General features: G+C 38.7%; 1 protein-coding gene across 1 annotated transcript in view; it reads right to left on the reverse strand.

The window, feature by feature from the left end:
• PLRG1 (pleiotropic regulator 1) overlaps positions 1 to 24032 on the reverse strand; it is a 38093-nt gene that overhangs the window by 2423 nt on the left and 11638 nt on the right.

Genomic DNA, 24032 nt, shown 5'->3' on the forward strand with positions numbered 1-24032 from the left:
TCGGGTAATGATTTCACCAAAAATAAGAGTTTAGTGTATATTTCTCTATAAACATAATTGCAATTTGCATAATTCCAATTTTGGAATTTTGCAGCTACCTACTACTCACTAGACTCCAGATGGCAAGCTAGTGTAGCACTCAGACAAAATGAGACCACATAAGAGGTTCCTTGTGGAATGGGAAAAGACCTTCTTTATCCCTGGATTGATCCTTTTAATGTAAAGCCCCATCCCTCCTTTGAACTGCTAATATACCTAGAAGAGAGAGACTACTTTAAATGTCTTCCTGGGGCAAGTGCTAGGGATAATCCAGCCTCTCATGCATTTCCCCATAGCTGCAGTCATTGACTGCCACCTGAAGCCTAGAGGGAAATACGATCATTTGACTTTGTACAAATTGATTTAATAAGCTTAACATACACTTCTGTAGAACTCACCAAAATGATGCACTTGCTGTATGACCTGGTGTTGGCTTGTGCCCTGTGTCTGGGAGGTGGTCTTTTCGTTTGCCTTATTTTTAAACATTAGGCCCTATGTCGAGCCCTATTTCTAAGAACTGGATGCTGGCCTTGTCTTCTGTTAGATGTGTAGACATGAATTTAATCTTTAATGACTGGAATCATGCCTTATTCTTACAAGCATCCACCCTGAGACTAAACCATTTGGTGACTGTTCTTCCCATCTGAGCCTTCCCTTTCCAAAGCTGATTGTCTACCAAGATCCCAGTGGCCACCGATTTTGCTTTTCCCAGATTCTAGTCAACCTAGAAGATCTGGTCTAGCTGGGGTTAATCACTGTAGCAAAGTCCAGCCCGCGCTTCTCAGTAGAAATAAAGATTTCTGAGAGAGGAAATAAAATCGAGCATGAAGACTCTGCTTGAGGGAGAGAGAGCGAGCGGCGCAAGGGCATATGCTAATCAAGTAACTCCATGTGGACAGTAAATGGTTACATCTGGGGACTCCAAAAGCCAACTTCTCCTAAGATGCGGTTGGCAGTGGGCAGATGTCGGAGCTGACTATGCTTTCCCGTACTATTTTCCTTCACGCATGAGCGCTTACCCAGTGCTCTACGGATGATCCATGGCCAGAATAGGCCACCATGGAAAAACAGAAGGCCTGTAGCAGGGCTTTCTAAATGGCCCTTGCACTGTAAACTCTAGTGGACCTAGCAACTAGAAAGTTCCTGCGTACCCATTTACAGTGAGCGGGCAACATCTGCCACTAAAGCCATAATGGGTCTAAGCTTTCAGTGAAAAGATTAAAGCTGAGTTGAGTTTAAAAAAATGTCTGTTTTTGAGAATCTTGATTATTTTTGAAAGGCTATGCGTTGAATCAAGTGCTGGCAACAAATATGGTGTTAGTCATTCCGAACACTGAGATATTGACCACAGCCTAATGTTTCTGGTGACTGTGAGGTCTTCTTTGGCATGCTTCCACCCTGCCTAACCCAGGTCATCAAAGCCCAATCAATCTAACTTTCACAGGATTCTGTTGACATAATCTCATGTTAAACGGACTTGACAAGATTGGTTGGTTTGGGAGACACGTGATAAAATAGACCTTCCTGGTGATCAGTATATATTCAATAACTTCTCTATAACTTGTAGCCATGGTTCCAGGCCACAAGGATCTCTCTCTTCTTCTTCCATAAATTCCTATTGCCCTAGTCCAATTAGCCCTTGATAATACATTGTCATTAAATGTTAATCATTGTTAATCAATGAATCTATACCTTCAAACTGTTATTAAGACTCAGTTTATTGTCTACTTTTTTTTCTTTTTAACTTCTACAATACCAAGGAGCAGGTTCAACCACCAGGTAGGACCTTAAATCATTACTATCCCCATAAAATAATCAACTGCCAGCAAGCTGATACCAACTCATAGTGACCCTAAAAGACAGAGAAGTACTGTTCCCTTGTATTCCGAAGACATTACATCGTCACAGAAGCAGACAGCTGATTGGTTTATAGTTCAGTTGTAGATCAGCAAATGGATTTGAATCACCAACCTTAATGTTAGCTGTCCAATGCTTTTAACTCACCACACAACCAGAGCACCTTAGTTGTTACCTAGTCAACTTCAAGTCATGGCAAATCAATGAGTGCCAGGGTTGAACTATGCTCTATAGGGTTTTCAATGGATTGTTTTTCAAAAGTAGATGACCAGGCCTTTCTTCTGAGGCACCTCTAGCTAGACTCCAACCTCCCAGCTCTCCAGTTAGTGACAGAGAGATGTCACTGCACCACCTTAGATTCACAGTCATTGGGTGCATTCTGACTCACAGTGACCCTTTAGGACAGAGCAAAACAGACCCTGTGGGTTTCCAAGACTACAACTTTTTACAGGAGTAGAAAGCCTCATCTTTCTCCCATGGAATGACTGGTGGTTTCAAACTGCTGACCTTGTTCTTAACAGCCTGACATTTACCTGACTCTACCACCAGGGCTCCTACACCATCTCAGTAGGCCAAAACCCAGGTTGGGGTTAGAATCTTAAATGTGTGGGATGATCTCATCCAGCTACCTACATGATAAGGATGACATTGGCTTGATTTTGTTGGCAGTAGAAGTTTGAATTTCAATTTACCATAGAAACTTAAAATTTTAACCTTGGTTTAAAGTTAAGGTCTATTATGTGACAGGCACTCTGCAAGGGGCCATATAGATATTAATATATGAAACAAAACATGGCTTCTGGTGTCAGGGAATTCATAGTCTGATGGGGGAAAGAGACACAATAAAAAGAAAGCAAACAAATTAATATATAATTGCAAAGTACTGCAAATCTTAATGAAGGAGATGAGTAGTAGAAAAGCTTAATTTTCAGTAACTTGAAATTGTGCTCAGACAAAATTCAGAAGCCATATCTGAGAACACTGTTGATGCTTCTTGGTGCAAGGTAATACTGCTTTTAATAAATGATCCTTCAAGATTTCTCAATTAAAGTTTAGGGGATAAAATAGCCACTCTACTTTTGTATACTATGAGACTCCTTCCTATCAAGGGCCACTCCAGGCTTTTGATTATGTTTCTCTGTGTTCCCTCATTACTCACATGTAAGATTTTGAAAATCAATGAAGAAAATGAGGTCATGGAATGTAAGATTATGGAAACATTTAAGTCAGGCAAGGTAAGCACATTTTGAGTCTGCACTTATGTTTAGCTGAACACTAACAGCTGCATGATCCTTCAAACACTTTGATCTAAATGTCTGAAAGATTGTCTCCGATGTCTATGAACAGAGATTTCAGTCAAAGTGAGGACACTTCCAGACGCTTACAGGGGCCAGTGGAGTTCTTGAAATGACTCGGGGTGTGAAATGACCTGGGGATATTTTGAATTCCATACTAAACTGTTGGGTGTGCTTCCAAACTCAGCTCATAGACTAGAACAATGCTTCAATCATGTCTCTTCAACTTGCCCAGATACTACTACTGCAGTTCAATTTGAATTAGAAAGAACAAATCTACCCTTCACCTCAGTGTTTCGATTGTTCCATTATTCACAGGAGCTTTAGAATGAATCCCTTATATGAAATCTCACCTTCAGAACCCTCATCCCAAGTTCTTTGTGTGTCTCCCTGAAGACTTTCTGACTGATGATAAACTGAGTTGGGATTGGGGCTGGGAGAGTGCTAAGCTATCCCTTTCTTTCATTCAGGATGTGATTCTGAGAGGAGGATGGTTCTCCTTTTTGAACAAAGACACAGATCTATTGCAGGATATAGGCAGATATCACTCAGTGCTCCAACACAGATCATGATAAGCTACCAAAAAAGTCATTGCAACAAACCACTGGGTTTGTTTCCAAGTGCAGTGAGCCTTCATCGAAACCAGTCAGCATTTTCAAAGACACTGCCGTGGACGGGAGTGTGTGAGAGGTCCGCATGTTGCTTAACGTCTGACTGGAAGGAGGTCTCCCGAGCAATACTTTTGTCAGCAATTTCAGAAAACTATTACAAAGGGTGTTCATCAGATGTTTATTTAACAAAGCTGAGACATGAAAGAAATAGACTGGGTTATAAATACTTCATAGGCTAAAAGGAAAATATGCCAAATCGCTGAAACTAAATTGACATAAAGCTTTCTTATGTTCTAAAATCCAGTTGCACTAAGAATCGAAGAAAGCCCAGCTTAACAGAATTGTGTGTGTGTGTTTTAAAAAACCCAAAACAAAACATTCGAATGTTTTTGTTCATTGCAATTTAAATATGGTTTATTGGGAGATGAGCTGGTAAGCTTCACAGCCTTGGGTACTGTGGCCTTTTTGTTCAACATATAATTAACACACATTGTCATGTGTCACAGAGCCAATTCTGACTCATAATGACACTGTAAGTGGAGTAGAGTTGGCCCTGTAGTCTTCTCCAGCATCAATATTTATGTAAGTTGATTGCCACGTCTCTCTCCCAGCAGATTGGCGCGAGGTTTGAATCTTCCCTATCGCAGCTGAAATATTCACCAAGGTGCCACTAAGACACGCATTGTTTCTAGTGTTTGTAGGCGTCAAAAAGTCTGTTCCAACTCAGAGTGCGCTGATGTACAAAGACCCAAACGCTGTCCAGTCCTGCACCATCCTTTTGAACAATATCCTGCCTTTTCTCGTTCCTACGCAATTCGTCCCTTGCTTCACCGTATCTTCCAATGTTACATTGGATCGCTTAAGTGTATTGGCATTCTTTTTGTATTTTTCATTGCCATCGTATATGATGCTTAGGAATAAAGCACATAGGACTGTTTTTAAAATCATTATAAACATAATTTTCATCACCCAGAAATAAGCTGTCCCAGTGCCAAAGATGCCTTGAGCACACTTTAGAGAATTTCTTGCTGATTGTTTGTTTGTTTGTTGGCTGATTGTTTTCTCCTCCTTACAAGTTAGATATTTTCCTGTAAGCCACCCTAACTGTGCCTAAGACCTTCTCTAGCTACCGACATATGTTATCGCTACGAAAGTCAGATATACTGGAGGGCGTGCCAAGGCCACTCCTCCATAGACTTCAACCATTGATGGATGTGGTTAATAAAATGCAGAGCTTTTTGCTCCCTCCATCATCTTCCCATTACACAAGTTCTTAGGACCTTCCCTAAGACCTCCTGCAAGGTTGACTCCCAGGTGGACACAGCCACAACTTAGTCTTTAATTCACCGAGTACTGGCTTCCTTCTCTTATCTCACTCACTTCTCTGGCCCATACATTTGCAGCTCTCACTCACTGCCATCCTGAGTCACAGTAACCCTGTGGGACAGGGCACACCCACCCCGGTGGGTTTCTGAGACTGTAACTCTTTTGTTGTTATTGTTGGGTGCCATTGAGTTGGTTTTGATCGGTAGTGACCGTATGACAACAGAATGGAACACTGACCGGTCCTCCTGAGCCCCTTTTGCAGCCACTGCAATCCATCTGATGGAGGGCCTTCCTCTTTTTCACTTTGCCAAAAATGATGCCCATCTCCAGGGACTGAGCTCTCCTGACAACATGTCCCTGGATCGAATAGGAAGTCTCCCTATCACCTTTGCTTTTAAGGAGAATCTAGCTGTCCTTCTTCCAAGACAGACTGGTTTGTCTTTTTAGCAATACGTGGTGCTCTCAATATTCATCTTCTTTGGTTTCTTTATCCAATGTCCAACTTTCACATGCACATTGGACAATTGAGAATACCATGGCTGGAGTCAGGTGCACCCGAAACTTCAGATCTTGAATCCTGCTTTACAATCCTCTAAAGAGGTCTTGTGCAGCAGATTTACCAAATGCAATGCATTTTTTGATCTCTTGACAATTGCTTTTGGATCCAAGCAAGACAAAATCCTTAATAACTTCTGTCTTTTCTCCGTGTATCATGATGTTAACCATTGGTTCAATTGTGCGGATTTTGGTTTTCTTTACATTGAGTTGTCATCCATACTGAAGGCTTCAATCCTTCATTTGTATCATCAGATACTTCAAGTCTTCCTCACTTTTGACAAGCAAGGTTGAGTCATCTGCATATCAAAGATTGTTGATAAGCCTTCCTCCTATCCAGTACTATATTCTTCTTCATATAGTCCACCTTCTCTAATGATATGCTCAGCATACATATTGAATAAGTATGGTGAGAAAATTCAACTCTGACATACATCTTTTCTGATTTTAAATCATGCAGTATGTCCTTGTTCTGTTCGCATAACTCGATCAAGAGATCTATGTACAAGTTCTGCATGAACACGATGTAGTATTCTGGGATTCACATTCTTCTCAAGGTTATGCTCCACAAGTTGTGTTATGCTCACACAGTCAAATGTTGTGGTGTAGTCAATAAAACAGAAGTAAGCATCTTTCTGTTAATCTCTGCTTTGAGTTGAAATTCATCTGACATCAGTAGTGATCTCCCTTGTTCCATGTCCTCTTCAGAATCTGGTCTGAACTTCTTTGGGGAGGTTAAAAGGCCTTGTCTTCTCCCATGAAATAGCTGGTGGTTTTGAACTGCTGACCTGATAGTTAGCAGCCCACGGCATAACCATTATGCCACCAGAGTTCCTACTTAAACGCAACTCTTCATTTCAAGACTTACTTCTAGGAACCTAACCAAGTACAACTCACCTGGAATCTACTCAGCAGCACCTAACAATAATGATACCAGCAGCTTTAGATGCGGCATATGATGATATGATATGTAACACATTTTGATAAATCTAATATTTTCCTATGCCTTGTTTTTCTGTTTCTCTCCCTCTGGTTTCCAAATCACTCATATCTTTGAATGTTGTAAATTGAATTTTTTGCTCAATACTATATTGTTGACATTTCCTCCAAGTATTTATTCTTCTAAAGCATCATATGATTTTAGTGAAAGGAATGGTCAAAAATATATTTAATCAACCCTTTAATTGAATATTCTTTATTACAATTATCAGTATTAAAATTAGTACTTTGAAATTTATCTTCTTCAGATATCCATATTCACTAGAGTAAATCCTTAGAAGTATTGTTTCTGATCAAAGTGCATTTTTCAGGATTTTGCTATAATTTCCAAATTTACCCACAAGAAGGTAAATTGTCAGCATGTGGCATTTTCCATTTCCTCAAACCTTATGTAAACTAGATTTTAATCTTTGCAAGTTTCATAGAGAAACATATGACCTTGTGAAATTTTGGTTTTCTTTTAATATTAGTGAAGATAAACATATTTTATATGATTATATGGGATTTTGTATATTTCTTTGTCAAATGATTAATTGGCCATTTGAGGTGGTTATATTTTTCCTATTGTTATTTTTTATTTTTATTAGTTTTAAATAAATTTTTAAAATAAGATGTTTTACTTTTGCTTGTATTGATATTTTCTCTTGTAAAGTATCATTCAATAAACTCTTTTAAGATTTTTCCTACTGTTTTTTTTCCTTGCTATTATGCTAAGATAGACAATGCCCACCACCAAAAAATAAAACAACTATATTTTATTTTGGTCACTTTATATGAAAATGTAAGAGATTTTCATTTTTATATAATATTTGAAATGGGTTCCCAGCTTAATTTCCCCCCCAAATAGTTAATATTGTTATAGCAATCAGGAACCTTTAGTGCCAGATAAAATAGCAATGAAATAGTAACAAATGTGAATATAACTACAAAGGAAAAAAAAGTCCAATAAGTCTCTTTTGGCCATTTCATTTCGATGACTTCCAATTTTCATGTATTCATACTTTTTACAAAGCAAGTTCCAATTATCAATGGATGCTTGAGTCATGCAAATGAAAACCCAAAAGCTTTACAACAGCTGTGTCATCACAGTAGACTCTACTTTGACGAAGCAGCTCCTCGTCAGTCCATTTTGAATACATTTTCCCTGATGGGCTCATCTTCCAGCACTAGAGCTGACAGTATTCAGCCGCTGTTCATAAGTTTTTCAGTGAATAATCCCTCAGAAGTAGGCAGCTTATTCCTTCTTCACCGTCAGGTCTTAGTCTGGAAGCTCCACTGAAAGCTGTTTATCATGGATGACCCTGCTTACATTTGAAATACAGCGGCATAACTTCCAATCAAGCCATTAAGGCCAACTCATAATATCTATCTCTATCTCTCTGTCTCTCTATCTATCTATCTATCTCTCTATCTCTCTATCTATCTAGAGAGGTTTGTATCAGATAAATGGTTCATGCAGTTGTAAAGGCAGGCGAGTTCCAAGTTCATGGGTCAGATGTCAGACTAGAGGCTTCTCTTAACGTGTAGGGGTTGATGATTCCAAGATTGACAGGTCAAAAGAAAGACTTCTGGCAGCAGAGGTGACCAAATTCAAGGAGGGTATGTTGTTGACAATTTCCAGGACTGGCAGACAATAAGGCATACTTTTAACTTAATTCCAAGAACTGGAGTTGGAATAATGCTGTATCCAGAGTCAGCAAAAAGCATGAAAACTTTCCACAGTACTCACTTATGCTGGAAGCAGGCCACACCCCTGAGGAAACTTCCTTTCAGTTGTATCTGTGGTCCAAGTAAGGGTGTTGCAGCCCATCACCCTAATCTTCTTACAACTTAGTCTGCTCAGCAGATCCCCTGTGGAGGTGATTACATTGTTGCTTAATATTTCGATGAAACTAGGAAATTTCCAGGTAAACAGATATGAAAGGAAATGGTAAAAAAAATTCTTATCAAGGGTTTACTGGGGTGGGGGATGAGGGTGGGGAGCTGATACCAAGGGCTCACTCAAGTAGAAAGAAAATGTCTTGTAAATGATGATGGCGACATATGTACATATGTGCTTGATACAATTGATGTACGGATTGTTATAAGAGCTGTAAGATCCCCCAGTAAAATGATTTATTTCAAAAAGTCAACCTTTCATGAAATAGTAATGGGAATTTTTGAGAGTTGTTAGTTGCTGCAGAATTGATTCTGGCTCATAGGAATGCCATGTCCAGCAGCATAAACAGCGGTGTAGTCCTGGGCCAGCCTCGCTGTTGTGAGCTCACTGAGGCAGTCGCTGTTTCAATCCATCTTCCTCACGAGCTGCTTCTTCTTCACCAATCCTCCAACTTTACCAAACAAGATGTCTTTTTCCAGGAACTAGCCCCTCATGATAACTTCTCCAAAGTAAGAGAGCTGAAGTGTCAGCATTCTAGCTTCTGAGAGGCATTCTGCATGGCTGCAGCTTGGACAGGCAGGGAGGAGGGGGTGTAGGTGATGCTACATTGAAGGGATTGCAGTGAATGAGAAGAAAAAGAATATATATGAATTGTTGAATCTAAAAGTGTTGATCGGCTCAGTAAACCTTCACTCAATTCACAATAAAAAGGCTATTAAGAAAAAAGAATCAGGCTTACTGTTTTCCTAGGCACTGGTAGAATGACCGATTATGACCCTTCATCTCCTTCAATCCTAGAACTAAATTTACCCCAATAGCTCACCTTTTATTCAAGCAATAAATGGGACCATAAGGTGAACAATAACATCAAGTAGGTGTGCACTCATTAGAACAATCAACCATACAAATTCAAAAGGGCAGCATTTGCATAGAAATAGGTTAGAAGCCATAGGGAAGAAAGAAAATTAGAAATCTTACAGACAGGGAAGAAGTAGAAAGAATACTTCCCATTGTTGAGATTGTAATCAATGTCAGGAAACAAAATGTGTATGAATGGACAACTAATTTTCTCTGTAAACTTTCACTCAAAGAATAATATAAAGTTATATATACATACACACATATATCTATATCTATTATCTATCTATCTATCTATCAACTATCTACATAGCAACAGAATAGATGCAAGACACAAATGGATGGAGAAGACAGATGCGGAGAAACAGCAAGGAACACCAAGGAACTCAAGGGTCTACCTACAAGGACCTCCCCTAGAGCTTCACTTTGACTTCAGACTTCTAGCCTTGTGAACTGTGAGAGAATAAGTTGTTGCTATTTAAAGAATAAAAGAAAAGGGAAGAAAGAATTTAATCAGTGAGACTCAGTCTTTATTAAGCAATGGAATTTATAAGCGTTTTAAGGACATTTTCTCACGCAGCCTTTTATGAAGCGCTGGGTAGAGAAGAGTTTAAATATATATAAATAATATATATATAATATACATATCCATACATAATGTTTTTCCCCAATGGAGTTAATAACAAATATATTAAAACTTATATTTAAAAAATCATATCAGCTGATAGAAAAAAATCTAGAAACAGTACAATATAGAAAGAGGCCTTTGGAATCCTAAATTTCTATGTAGAAAAAGTCAGCCAGCTGAGAAACTTTTTGAATACAAACCTCAGTCATTTTTCTGTGTGTGTGTGTGTGTGTGTGTGTGTGTGTGTGTGTGTGTGTGTGTGTAATGAAGATGACTCAGAGGACATAGCCAAGAATCCATTGGGAAAATTCAAGAGCTGGGACGAATCATTCTGGGGTAGAGCACTTAACCTAAATCAAAGAAATGACAACCTGTGCTGAGATGTATTTCTGAATTTCTATAGACCAATGATTTCTATGTGCCTCCCAATTTCCCTCCACTTTCAAAGTGAGTGTCAATAGCGCTTCTTCTACATGTCTCTCAATAACATACGTTAACTCCAATTCCACCTCATGTTGGGTTTCTGGGGTGGTTTACCTGGGTTCTCACTTCTCAAGACTGTAAGAAGCATGGCACATGGCAGAAGCACTTTTGTAAATCGAAGTAACTTTAGGGAGGGTAAGGGAAGTCTCCAAAAGTCCACACAATCACTGGATGGGGGGCCTGGGCAAGTTTGTGATTGAAAATGGCTGGGATGGCAAAAGAGTCACAGAGCCAAGAGAGTGCCTGAACCCAGAGCAGGACAACCAAGGGAGAACGGGCCCAGAGGGCACAGAGGTGCCTGCGAGCCATGCACAAGGGACAAGTCTCACCTCTGACCTGCAGGAGAGAACCGGAACAAGAGGGAGTGGCTTACCTCAGTGTGCTATTTCCCCCTCAGATCCCCACTTTGGGGTGGGGGTCATGGTTGGGGGCACTGGGAAACCTTATTGGCTGAGTTTTGGCACACCTGTGTGATGTAACATTGCTGGTGCCTATTGGGGATGGGCCCAGGTTGGCTTCCCCGTGGGCATACATAGGTGGCCTGGGTCTGTGCATGCCCAGTTCTGGATTTTCCCATAGGGGTCTAAGTAGTGTGCCTGATTCTTTTGCAACCGCGTGTCTTGTGGCAGGGCCAACTGAGTTTCATTTAGGGTACGCATTTGGTGGAGACAACCTCCCTTTCTCCTAATCGAGCTACCTGTAAAAGGCTGTACCTTTCAAAATCTTAATATTAATAACGTATACCTCCTGACTGGTCCTTTTTCAAGGGCTTCTTGTTCATACCATGTGTGTGTAAAACTAACATGTGTCTATAGTTTTCAGATCTTCACATAGAGAGAAACTGTATCAAAGCACCCTATTCCAGACACCACACCCAAAGATGTCCTCTGCACCGAGTTCCGATTTAAAGGAGAAAATCCTGCCCCTCAAGCCTGCGCCTAGGGCATTAGCATGGAAGATTTGTGTGGATTTTAAGAAGTGGTGCCCATATGTTGTGTATGAAAGAAGTGTAAATAATTTGGGACGCGAAGCATTTCTGTGATACTTTTAATACAGAAATTATTTGACATGAATTAGTTGATACTCCTCCCACAGAAAGGGGAAGTGAGTTGTCCTCCTTTGAGTATTGTGTAGACTTTGTGACTGCTTCAATGAGTAGAACGAGTGACGCTAGGACACAGTGGCTCTCCCTTTCTGTAGGGACACATGCCTTTTGGCCTGTGTGGAGAACTCACATCCAGATGAAGACATGGCAAGGATGCCTCAGCTATTCCATCCCTCAGTTATTTGAGTCTTCTTAGGCTCAGGATCAGAATTATGAGCCAGGAAATATATGAGAGGATCCCAGCCCCGGTACCATCTGCCTGCCACTTCAGGAGAGACCTCCAGACAGGACTGTCCATCAAAGCCACTCTTGAATTGATGACTCTCTAAGAGTGGGTTAGCTACGTGTTGACTTCTTAATTTCCGTAAAATTTTACTCTCAGCTTGCCAAATGTCGAAAACAATGTCTCTTGTTGAGTTTTCATTGCATTTGCAATTAATGCCTAGATCAATTTTGGGTGAATATGGGTATAATATATAGTCTCCCTGTCCCACAGTGCTTTGTAAACTTTCATTTGTTTTAGTCTTCTTTATCTTCTCTTGGTGATATTTTGTAGTTTCCTGTAGAGAGATGTTACACTTCCCTTGTGAGATTCATGCTTAGTTACTGATCTTATTTAATTCTCCAGGAAGGAAAGCTGGCAATGAGGCTATGAACACATGTTGTGTATTTAGATCGTGATTCCACGAACCAGAGAGGTGAGGGTCGGAGTGTGCAAAGGAAGAGTCAATAAGCCTGTGTTAATAACCTACTACCATGATGGACAATTGGGATTTGGTCTGAAAACAAATTGAGGATGAATTCCTTCAGTTGACCATTGTCCCCAGGAGCATTACTATTTATTACGGGACATCTGGAGTGGATCTGTACAAAGACGTGTTTCCCATGAAGTCTGTGGGTGTTGGGACACTGGTAATATGCATGGAACTGTCCACCATTGCTGTGCTGAAATCGCGTTGGCCAAATAAGATCTTTTCCTCATGAATTACATGTATTTCTGTTTTTTATCCAGTAAAGATTCAATGTATCCTTACATATTGATCAAGTATCTAGTAACCTTGCTAAATTCACTTATAATTCATTCATAGCTTATCATGGATTTCCTGTCATATGACCATAACATTGGTGAATAATGACGATTTAATTTATTATGTGCCTATCTTCAGGCCTTTTATTTCTTTTCCCCATTATTTAGACCAGGGGTTGGCAACCTCTGGCTTGCGAGCTATATGCAGCTCTTTCAGTTCATAACATGGCTCTGAAGTAAAATTCCAAATTTCAAGGGATATTATCCAAATAATGGTGATTTCCTTTGTAAACATATATTTATGGCTCAAATAATTTTTAAGTTGTTGTGAGGGACAAGACTGACTCTTACATCTCAAAAGTTTGCCAACTCTTGTTCTAGACCTTGTAGTGCAATGTTCAATTGAAGTGATAAGAAGAGACAATGTTACCTATTTTACAGAATGCATTTAAATTGTCAAAATTAGGATATTTGCTATAGAATTTTGGAAGGTATTCTTGGTCAGATTGAGAATATTCCGTTGTATACATAGCTTTCTAGGAATTTTTCATCATAAGTGGATATTGTATCTACCCAACCAAACTCACTGCCATTGGGTCAATGCCAAATGACAGCATTATAGCATTGTTTATCGATTTTGTCATTATTTTCTAAGAACTAACTTTTGGGAATATTGATCCTTCCTACTGTACATTTGACTTTTCTTGAATAATCTTTGGTTTTACTTAGAATATGCCTTATATCTATTTTATTGTGATTTGGGGATATAGTTTGCTAGTCCTTTTCTTATTTATTGAAAATAATGTTTACTTAATTAATCTCTAAAATTTATTTTGAAATAGAAAAGAAATGTTAGAGATTAATTATATAAACATTATTCTCAATAAAAGGGTTTTATTTAAAAATTTTAAATAGTTTTCTTGGCATATTAAGCACATATGATAAAATTCAACAGTTCAATCATATGTGCAGTCATCACCACAACTACTTTGAGAACATTTTCTTCTTTTTGGTACTCTTCGTTGTTGGTTTCTCATTTCTGGCCAACCTCCCCTGCTCTACCGCTAGGTAATTATGAATCCAGTTACTGTCTCTAGAGATTTAATTATTCTGAATTTTATATACAGAACAATATACAAAACAAGACAACAAAACAACAAAAACCAACAATAATAACAAAATGAAGTGGGGGGGGGAACCTCAATGGAAAAGAAAGTAGAAAATATTAACGGAAACAACTTTAAACTAGGTCCAAAGGGATATCAGATGATAAGATGTTACATTTTAACCTCACTAGCTCTGCCGTAACCCACTTTACAATGCCGTCTGTCTGAGAGCAGGACTATTCACAGCCATTGATATAAGAGCCCTTGCAGGGGCCCACTGGAGGTTTGATCCATCTAGGGATGGCATACATTGATTTGGGTCCACCGTCATTCATAGGCTTCTACAAACTGGGTGTTCACAATTTTATCTCTGATACCATTCGCTCCTGATTTGGATTACATTATTTATAAACCTTGAATCACACAGGCAGGTATACTTCTTCCATGTGAACTTCCTTGAGGCCTCATTCAGATGCTGCTTGTTTGAAAACACACCTTTTAAACCCTGATGCCATTCGTTCTGTTAGCCAGGCACCATCTAGTGTTTTCACCACACTTTGCTAGAGCACCCATATGGTCATGAGGGTGAGTATTGAGTATGGCCATATCCTAAGAACTCATTGTTCTTAGCGGAGGGCTGTGCCTAAGTGTAAGCCCCAAATCTATTCATATTTCTACAGTTTATCTATGCCTCTGGTTCACTTTAGAGACATCATTATGATTTTATAATAGGGAACATGATAAACCATCCCTGTGGGGCATATATATGGTAATTCTATTGATAGTAATTAATGATAGTGTCATTAATTTAGCCAATGGTAAAGAATTTTAAATATTGTTAAGCAAAGGAAATTAGACTTGTATAATAAACTGTAATGCATAAATTGTTGATTTGTACAGATTAAATGCTTAAGTACCTGGACACTATTTACATGAACAATGAGGGTTGGGGATAGGGCAATATTTTCAATAAGACTAATTCACAAAGGCAGAGCCATGCCTGCCAGACTAACATATGTCTAGGTTTTTTATCTGCATATGTATTTATATAAGGTTATACATTTCTTCTTGCTTTTCTTATGGGAAAATGGCATGGGGATCATATCTGACCTCCTCTGGCTTCCCTGTTGTCATGCTCAGACATGCCTTTGCCCTCCATCCTTCTTTAACCTATTCTGACCCCCATTATTCTCCCATGGCACTCTGCTTCTGTGCTGGGTTTGAGAATTGGTTGCAGTATCCACAGAGAATTCAGAGAATTCACAAACAGTAATCACTATGAAGAGGATTTACTAGGGAGGTAGCAGTTCAGCATAAACTAGGATTAGTAAGCAGTTTAGCATAAACTTGGATTAGTAAACAGTAAAGATCTAGTCATTGGTCCAATGCCATACCTCTCCTTGGTTCAGCCAGCAGTCAAGTCTCTCTCTCTAGTGCGCAGCCTCTCAGCCACATGGTCCCTTACCTCTGCCTCCCTGATCCAGGAAGCAAGCCAGTCTTCTACTCTCCTGCACAGGTTCATAGACTTCGTGTTCCTCCGCTATTTTGTTTTATGGTTTCCTCTGGTGTCTCTGGTCTTGGCCTCTGGCATTTCAGACAGAGACCTTGAAGACAGTGTGCCTCCAATTGTCCTGAGAAGTCTTTCTTTCTGCTTCCATTCCAAAGATGGCCATGGGAGAGGCAATTAAAGCACTGCATTTGCATGGTCTCCCCAATTATTTTGGGGAGTTTCAGAGGCATGGCTCAAACAATGAAATTAATAAATTTCCTTCCACCACGTTATAATGTTCAGATTTTGTTTAGTATTTTAAGTATTTAAGATACTAAAATGGATTTTAAGATAACAATATTTTTCTAATAACCCATAAGGTCTCCTTCTACCCATGTGATAAAAGAAAATATTGTACACCTTAATTCTCAGTATACCAGAACTTTCTATTAAATTTGCTCATTGTTGACTACTAGAGTAATTGCATTATGCCTCAGTAACTTGAAAACAATCTATATTTATTATTTGGTACCATGCATAGTTAATGTTTGTAAACATTTTCTGCATTCTTCAAAAATGGTTGAACTGCATATGTTGGAGACAGTGTCAAATAGGGAAAATTTTCTCATCATGTTATTCAAATATTGTATACTTGTACTAATGGGCTGTTTTTCTACTTGAACTATTAATTAATGTGAAGTATAAAACCTTACACTAACTGTGGATTTTATTTCCACTCATGGAGATTATTTCTCTTGATATTAATTTTATAGGTTTGGGTGTCATATTATTAGATGTACATAAATTTCAAATAGTTATCTTTTCCTGATAATTATAATTATTTGAGTTCTTTTAGTTCTGTAGCTTTTGTTTCTAGTTGTCTCATTTTGTCTAATATTACTAAGTGTATGCCAAGTTTATTTTAAGTTTTCTATGCTATACCTTTTTTCCCCCCAAACTTTTACTTTCCATCCTTTAGTAACTTTTACAATAGATCCTTCATGGTATTACTGTGAAAACAAGGTCTCATCATCAGCGGACAACCATATATGCATATTTTCTGTAGTTGGGTGCTGTCAAGTTCATTCCATCTCATCCAAAGCCCATGGACAACAAAGCAAAGTACTATTCCACTTTGCTCCATCCTCACAGCTGTTCTTATGTTTAAGGCCATGATTGCAGCCAGTGTGTTGATCCATCTCGTTGATGGTCTTCTTTATTTTTCTCACTCTCCCTTTGCTTTACCAAACCTGATGTCCTTCTCCAGGTTCTGATCTCTCCTAATAACACATCCAAAGGAGGTGAGACAAAGTCGTGCTACCCTTGCTCCTAAGGAGCATTCTGGCTGTATGTCTTCAAAGACAGGTTTGTTTCATCTTTTGGCAGTTCCTGGTACTTTAAATATTCATCATCATCACAATTATCCAATGTATCAATTCTTCTCCAGCCTTGCTTCTTCAGTGTCCAACTTTCACATGCATGTGAGGTTATTGAGAATTATATATCTCAAGGTGGCTTGATCATTATTGGCCATTGGAATGCAAAAGTTAGAAGCAAAGAGGAAAATGTGGCATTGGGGAGGCATTGGTGAGGTTATATATAGATCCTTGTAATCAGTTCTCCTTTCTACCCCACCTTCCTTCCGTCCTCCCTCTATCGCCACTCTCAGCACTGGTCCTGAAGGGGTCATCTGTCCTGGATTCTCTGTGTTTCCAGTTCCTTTCTGTACCAGTGTACATTGCTACCCTGCACCCTGATTGGCTCGTCTCCACCCTGCGACCCTTCAGTAAGGCGGTGTCCAGTTGCCTACAGATGGGCTTTGGGTCTCTACTCCACACTTCCCCTCATTCACAATGATATGATTTTTTGTTCTTTGATGCCTGATATCTCATCCCTTTGACACCTTGTGGTCACATAGGCTGTTCTGTTTCTTCCATGTGGGCTTTGTTGCTTCTGAGCTAAATGGTTGCTTGTTTACCATCAAGACTTTAAGACCCCAGATGCTATACCTTTTGATAGCCAGACACCATCAACTTTCTTCACCACATTTGCTTATACACACATTTGTCTTTAGTGCTGATCACCCCTTTTAATAAACCTATATCTTGTGCTCTCAATTTTAATATTTGCTTTATTTGTTTGAAAAATACAAATTATTATTTGTAAAAATACAAATTGTTATTATTATTATTGTTTATACAACTCTTATCACAATCCATACATACATCAATTGTGTAAAGCACACTTATACATTTGTTGCCCTCAACATTCTCAGAATTTGCCTTCTGCTTGGATTCCTGGAATCAGCTCATTTTCCTTTTTACCCTCCCTCATGAACCCTTAATAATTTATAAACTGTTATTTTATTATTTTTTAACATTTCACAGAATCATATTATTTAAAAGTGTGTTCCTAATATATGTATCTGTTAATTTTTTGTTGTTTTTTTGGTGTGCTTTTTATATGTATTATAGGTCAGCTATTGCATGCATTTTTGGTAATACTTTTAGGACTGGAAGTTAATTTATTTCATAATGGATTGATGTGTTTCTGCCATGCCTGAGATTTCTAATAACTAGGATCACATTCTTGAGATGCTATATGAAGTAGCCTCTCTCCTTATATTTAATGCTTTCTTCTAATGTGCAACTCTTTAATTAGTACCCTACCAACGCAGGAATAATTTACACGAGACTTCTTTTAAGAGCCCAAAATTTTAACCACTGGCATAATGAAGTTGTCGAACTTATGACCAGTCTCAGAGATACTCTCCTGGAATGAACTAATTTGATGGGAAAAATTGTCCTAAATCACAACACTCAGCTCCCAGAGTCTTGGTACTACCATAGACCCCGTCTTCCCCACCCCCAGGAATATTTAAATAATAAACTCAATATCTTCTTTACTCCTTAGTTGTGGGAATGAAAGCATGCTCTCTACATTATATGTCAGTATATATGCTTCAACAAAATGGAAGAAAGTCCATCAGTAGAATTCTACAAATAAATAGTTGTCCAAAGTACATTTATGAATCTTTACTGAGTGTTTCACGACTAGGTTGGGAGTTTCACATAACTTCTTTAATGTAAAAACTCACCATTTAACTATATTGTTGCCATATTTTGCAATGAAATTCGAAACTTGATTTTAGAATAGAACATTTCAAGAAACATCATGGTGCATTCCCCAGGTATTCCCTTGACCAATTTTGACAATGTCTATCAATCTCTACAATGAAGCAGGCTAACTATTAAATGGATATTAAATAATTACCTGGAACCATTACCATTCGGAGATTATAATTAGGTAATTTGTGAAAAGTGAAATTTAGTTCATTCACTATACTAAAAAAATGTTAAGAACAGTTGTTCTAGGACAGAGGTTTGACTTTTATTATTATTATTATTAATAATAATATATTGATTGCTTGGTTATCCATTAAAATCCGGTGAAGCTTCTGAACTTCTTAGGATAAAGTTCCTCAATGCATGAAATAGAAAGAGCATCTCAGAGGATACACGTTATGCTGAAGGCTGTTGCTTTGAAGGAAGTCCGTATGGTGTAAAAATATAATGCAAATTGGTCTTGAGTAGCATACGAACTTCTAAAGTGACATTAAATAAGTAATACCAATTGGCAAGTTTACAAGGGCCGTCATTTTGAAGTAGTGTTGAGACTAAATGCTATTTTGCAATGTTTTCAACAAAGGTCATGCACACAGATATTTCTGTGAGTTCCATTGATCTCTGGATTGGTGCCTACATTCATAATGGAGGGAATGCTAAAGGTTAGTCAGCAGAACAGTTCGTGAAAAGAAAAGATGTCATTTTTTCTAAGTTCACATACCCCTGAATTATTTCTATGAACTCCTGCTAAGAATCCCTAAACTAGAGATCCTAAATCTATGCTTAGGGAGACCCAGGTCATTAGAGACTTCAGCTTGCGGGAGTTCACACTTTGTTCTCTCTCCAACACTGCCCAATGACTGGGTGCCTCCCTGCACAGCAGGTTCCTTCCTCTCCTCTGTAGGAATGCCTCTCCTACCACTCTGCACACCTGTCTTCTCATACTTCAAGATACATTTTTAAAATGTCGCCTTCTTGATTCTGTGTACACCCCTCACTGTTCTCTATTGACATACCGTTTAGATCTTCCATATATTTTATCAAATCGTGTGCACATAGACCCACAGTTATTTGCTGTCAGACTCTTGAGGGGAAGGGGGAGGTCTGTTTTGTCTGGCAGAGTGTGCCCATTGCCAAGCATAGTATTGATCACGTGGAAAGAAGCCACTAACTGCTGACAGTAGGAATGGGTGCTCTACCCTGAACTGAATTCCAGCAACTGAAAGAGTGAGATAAACTAGCTGCTTCATGTGAGACTTGAGTAGTTGATTTTGTTATTTGCAGCACAGCTGTCTTGAAGAGGATCTGCGCGAGAACATTCTTTTCTATGTATCAGGATGAGCTGAGGCACAACGTATTTTGTTTGCATCAATTGGCTGCTTGTTTGATGCCATCAATCATGCCCCTTATTTTCTTTTGCCTTGGCTGGCAGAGCACTTAGATCCAGATTTGTGTCATGGATAGGATGTCACAGTATGTGTGGAATAAATTCCTAGGAATTTTGTTTTCATCTTCTTTTTCCATTTTTAGCCTTTCTTTTTCTTAATTGAATTGCATTGGGAAAATATACTTTGTTGTACTTACTTCCGAAAGCAATATTTAATTCCAAAATTTAAGAGGGACTTTTGGGTGTGCTGATGCATTGGGATGGAGGCTTGTTGAAGAGTCCGCTTCAATTTGTGGTGCCCTTATTCCTAACAAGGCAAACATTACCCACGCCTGTGCTATCTTCACGATCATGGCTACTGTGCTGTTGTATCTGGCTTAGGATGTTCCTCTGAGTCTCTGTCAAACATAAAGTTGTTTTTTTCCCTCACCCCTGGTGGTTGATCTTTCCTGATGTCCAAGGTAAGTGAGCTTAAGTCTGCCATCGGTGTGTCTTAGGAGCATTGTGGATGTACATTATCTGAGACTGATTTGACTGTTCTGAAAATCCATGGTTTATTCAATAGTCTTTGCTAACTCCACAGTTGGAATGCACCTGTTTTTTGGTTTCCTTTTGCATGGTCTGGCTCTTACAAGTATGTGAGGTGATTGAAAAGACCATGGTGTGGGTCAGATGTAGTAGATTTTCCCTTTGCAATAACATTGGTTTCTTGACTGATTCTTTCATTGGACATTGATTGTTGGTACACATACAATGAAATTATTGACAACTTCAGTTTTTTCCTATTTATTATGATGTTTGTCAGATCAGTTGTGAAGATTTTCATTGTCTTCAGATTCAGGTCAACTTCACATTAACAGCTGTAGCCTTTGACCTTCATCAGTAAATGTTTTAAGTTCTTTTCATTTTTGGCAAGCAAGTTGTGTCATCTGTATATTGCAGGTTGCTATTGGGTCTTCATCCAATCTCAATGCTATGTACTTGTTCATGTATTCTAATAGAAGCTAAATTAATAGAAAAAATCTTCCTTTGAACTCTGTGATCTACTACTAAGCATTTCGACTTCCCTAAATTGATAGTATTAATCAAAGGTTAAAAATGAATGTATAATTCAAGGTAGAGAGAGTCTTGGGCATTCCAGAACACAGGCTGGAAAGGGGTCCAAGCGAAGCTTGGGAAGAGACTGTATGGAGCCACTCATCAAAGACCACTATGTCATCTTTTGAGAATGAAGAGGCATGAACTTAGGCAGACATTCGAGTATGAAGCTGCTACTTGTCCAGTAAATAAATCCCAGGTCATAAAAGAAGGTGCCCAGTGCAATTCATTGAGTCACTTGACCAAATGACCTGTTCCTTTGAATATCTGGCCATAGGTTCCGCCTCATCTATGCATGCCCTGTGTCCCCCTTGTACTGCATTCATAAATTCTGCTGGATGATACTTCTTATTAAAGCCTTTTAAAAATTAAATCATTTTACTGGGAGTTTGTACAACTCTTATCACAATCCACGCATACATCTATTGTGTTAAGCACTCCTGTACATTTGTTTCCCTCATCATTCTCAAAACATTTGCTTTCTACTTGAAAGCAATTATTTTTTTAAGAAATATTTTTGAAAAAGTCCTCTGTGGCTCTATTCTTCTCCCTCTTCCCTTTCAGTGAGCGATGTGAGTCTGGAGCTGGCCAGAGAACCTCTGTTCTTTGTGAACCACCTGGGTGTTAACTTAGTCTATCAGACTTGTTGAATTTGGCCATGTGTACAGAAAACAGAGACTAGAATGAAATATTGATTGTTTTTGTGAAGTAAGTACACAATTTTCTGTGATAACTCTATAATAAGGCATGCTACATTTCACACAAAATATTGTTTGGTATATGAAATAATGCATGGTTATATTGTATATAAATTTGTGTGTGTTTATACATAAATTATATAATATATAATACACATATATAAATTGTATATAAATATATGTATATATTTATATGGATCAATAGGTTGTATTTTCTGAGGGAGATGCCATAGAAATGTTTTGCATTTCCTTCCACATGATACAAAAAGAAGGCAATTTTTGCCTTGCATTTTCACGTTCCATTCCATTGCAAAGGACTTTGGGCCTGGAATGAGACAAATACAGCAACTCTATAGTTCTTTTGAATTCCAGACATACTTGCAAATCTCCACATCTTCTGAAATCCATGGTTCTCACCTCTGAAGTACACTGATATTCCACCAGACAGGAATGTGAGAAAATGAATCCTTGGCCTTATATTGTTCTTTGAGTGTGATGAAAAAGAAAGTACCAGTAGTTATTTGGTTTAATTAAAAAAACATTCAAGTGAACACTTCATTGCAAGTTTCCAAATTACTACGATTGTTAAAAAGACCATTAAACTTGGGCACCTAATAAATGTTGCTTGATATTATTATAATTAACACTAGTTGTCTGTGGTTACCAGCCAGTTGAGAAATCCATGTTTTGCAAAACTAATGTAAGGGAAATGCTGTAGGGCTTCTGGTCTGACTTGTACATATAATATATGAATATATATTGTATATATTGCAACTGTACCACGAAGTGCAGGTGGTAACAGGATGGGAACGTGGAATGCTACGGACAGCCCTGTGGCTCAGGGAGTGTGCTTTTGAATGACGGATCTCCGTGGATTTCTCCCTGATAGCCTGGCCTGTGAAACTACTCACTGTGGTTCTGCACTTGGTCCCCTGCACCTCTTGCTACCACAGAAATGCTGGTGTCCCTCAGGGAAGACTGCCAAAGGCAGCGCTGCTGAAAAGTAGGGCACGGACATTTCTGATTTCAGGACAAATGGACTTTTAATAGGCATTCTTTGACCTTTGAGAGTTGATACCTGGCTATCTCAAATAATACACAGTTTGTCTGCAGAGAAACAAAATGATGTTCTTGCACAGTTGAAGGAAAAACTTGGTTGATTCTGAAAGTTTTCTGTTGCGTAGTCTCGAAGTTCAGACAGTGCTTTATTGCAAAGACCATGACATTAATCTTCCTCTTTTCCACCTTTGAATGTGTGGCAAGTTACCGTCTTCCTTTGACCATCTTGCTTTGCTTTTGAACTTGTTTTGTACTTTTAGTATTTGACTTTCCGGTAGATTACATTTTATTTGAAAGCCACATCCTTGGTTGTAGAAGGTACGCGCTTGATAGTTGCATCTCTCAAAAGTATGGCGTTTCTTTTACTGTACTGGACCCTAACATTGTGGGATTCAGAATCCTAGGGCTCTATGGTTTCACTGGACTAGATGGTGTCAGAATCCAATAACAAGCATGACCCCATCATGTCTTCGTGAGTCTTTGGCAAGAGGCCTTCTCAGTTTCAGCTTAGTATTCCAGATCATCGCGCAGGAGGTCTTTTTATAGTCCAGACAATAAAATAGGTCCACGAGACTCTATAGTGTTTCTCTATTTACTTACTGATGGCAATTGATTGTGGTTTTAGTCACAACAACAACAACAAAACCAAAAACAACTGAACTCACTGCCATTGGGTCAATGCTGACTCATACTGACCCCCTGTGGGTACTGGAACTGTTTACAGAGTGAAAGTCCAATCTTTCTCCCACCACCAACCATTCAGCTCACAGCCACTAAGGCTCTATGGTTTCAGGCAGCCCTGGTACAATACAACCAAACTGAATGATTATTATTTCTATGGTTTTCCTTAGAGGACTCAGTATAGTTCATGGAATGGAATCGAAAGTTTAAGTACAGCTTCTGGGTTGTAAATAAACAAAACTTAGCATAAAAAAAACCTCAGACATCTGGGAAACCAGATTCTTCATTGTTTCTTGAGTAGCCCTGAGCGTTTCTTCATGATGTCTCCTTTTTTAATGTCTAAGCGTTCAAAGCTGCCTCTTGAACCTGTGGTCCTTAGAATTTTACAAAGGAGCATGCTACATCAGGCTCAAAGATGCTGGCCTCACATAAAGTCAATACAGGTCTAAAAACAAATGCAATCTTTGAGTACAAGGTCAAAGGGAAAGAATGTCATCCCCTTTCCAACCCCCCCCCCACTTCAACCATTTCTCTCCTTTCAAAAAAATTGAAATGGTGAGTTGGTTCCCTGCAGGGGTCAAATGCATGTCCTAGCAGACACTTGGGTTAATATTAAACTAAAAATTAATAGATTAGATATCTATTACATGCTTTTAGTGTCAATTAATTTAATAGCTGTTTTTTCCTTCTTCTTCCTTTTACAAGGCAGGTAAATATAGTGCATAGT

Source organism: Tenrec ecaudatus, chromosome 5 (genome assembly GCF_050624435.1).
Source record: "Tenrec ecaudatus isolate mTenEca1 chromosome 5, mTenEca1.hap1, whole genome shotgun sequence".
Lineage (NCBI taxonomy): Eukaryota > Metazoa > Chordata > Mammalia > Afrosoricida > Tenrecidae > Tenrec > Tenrec ecaudatus.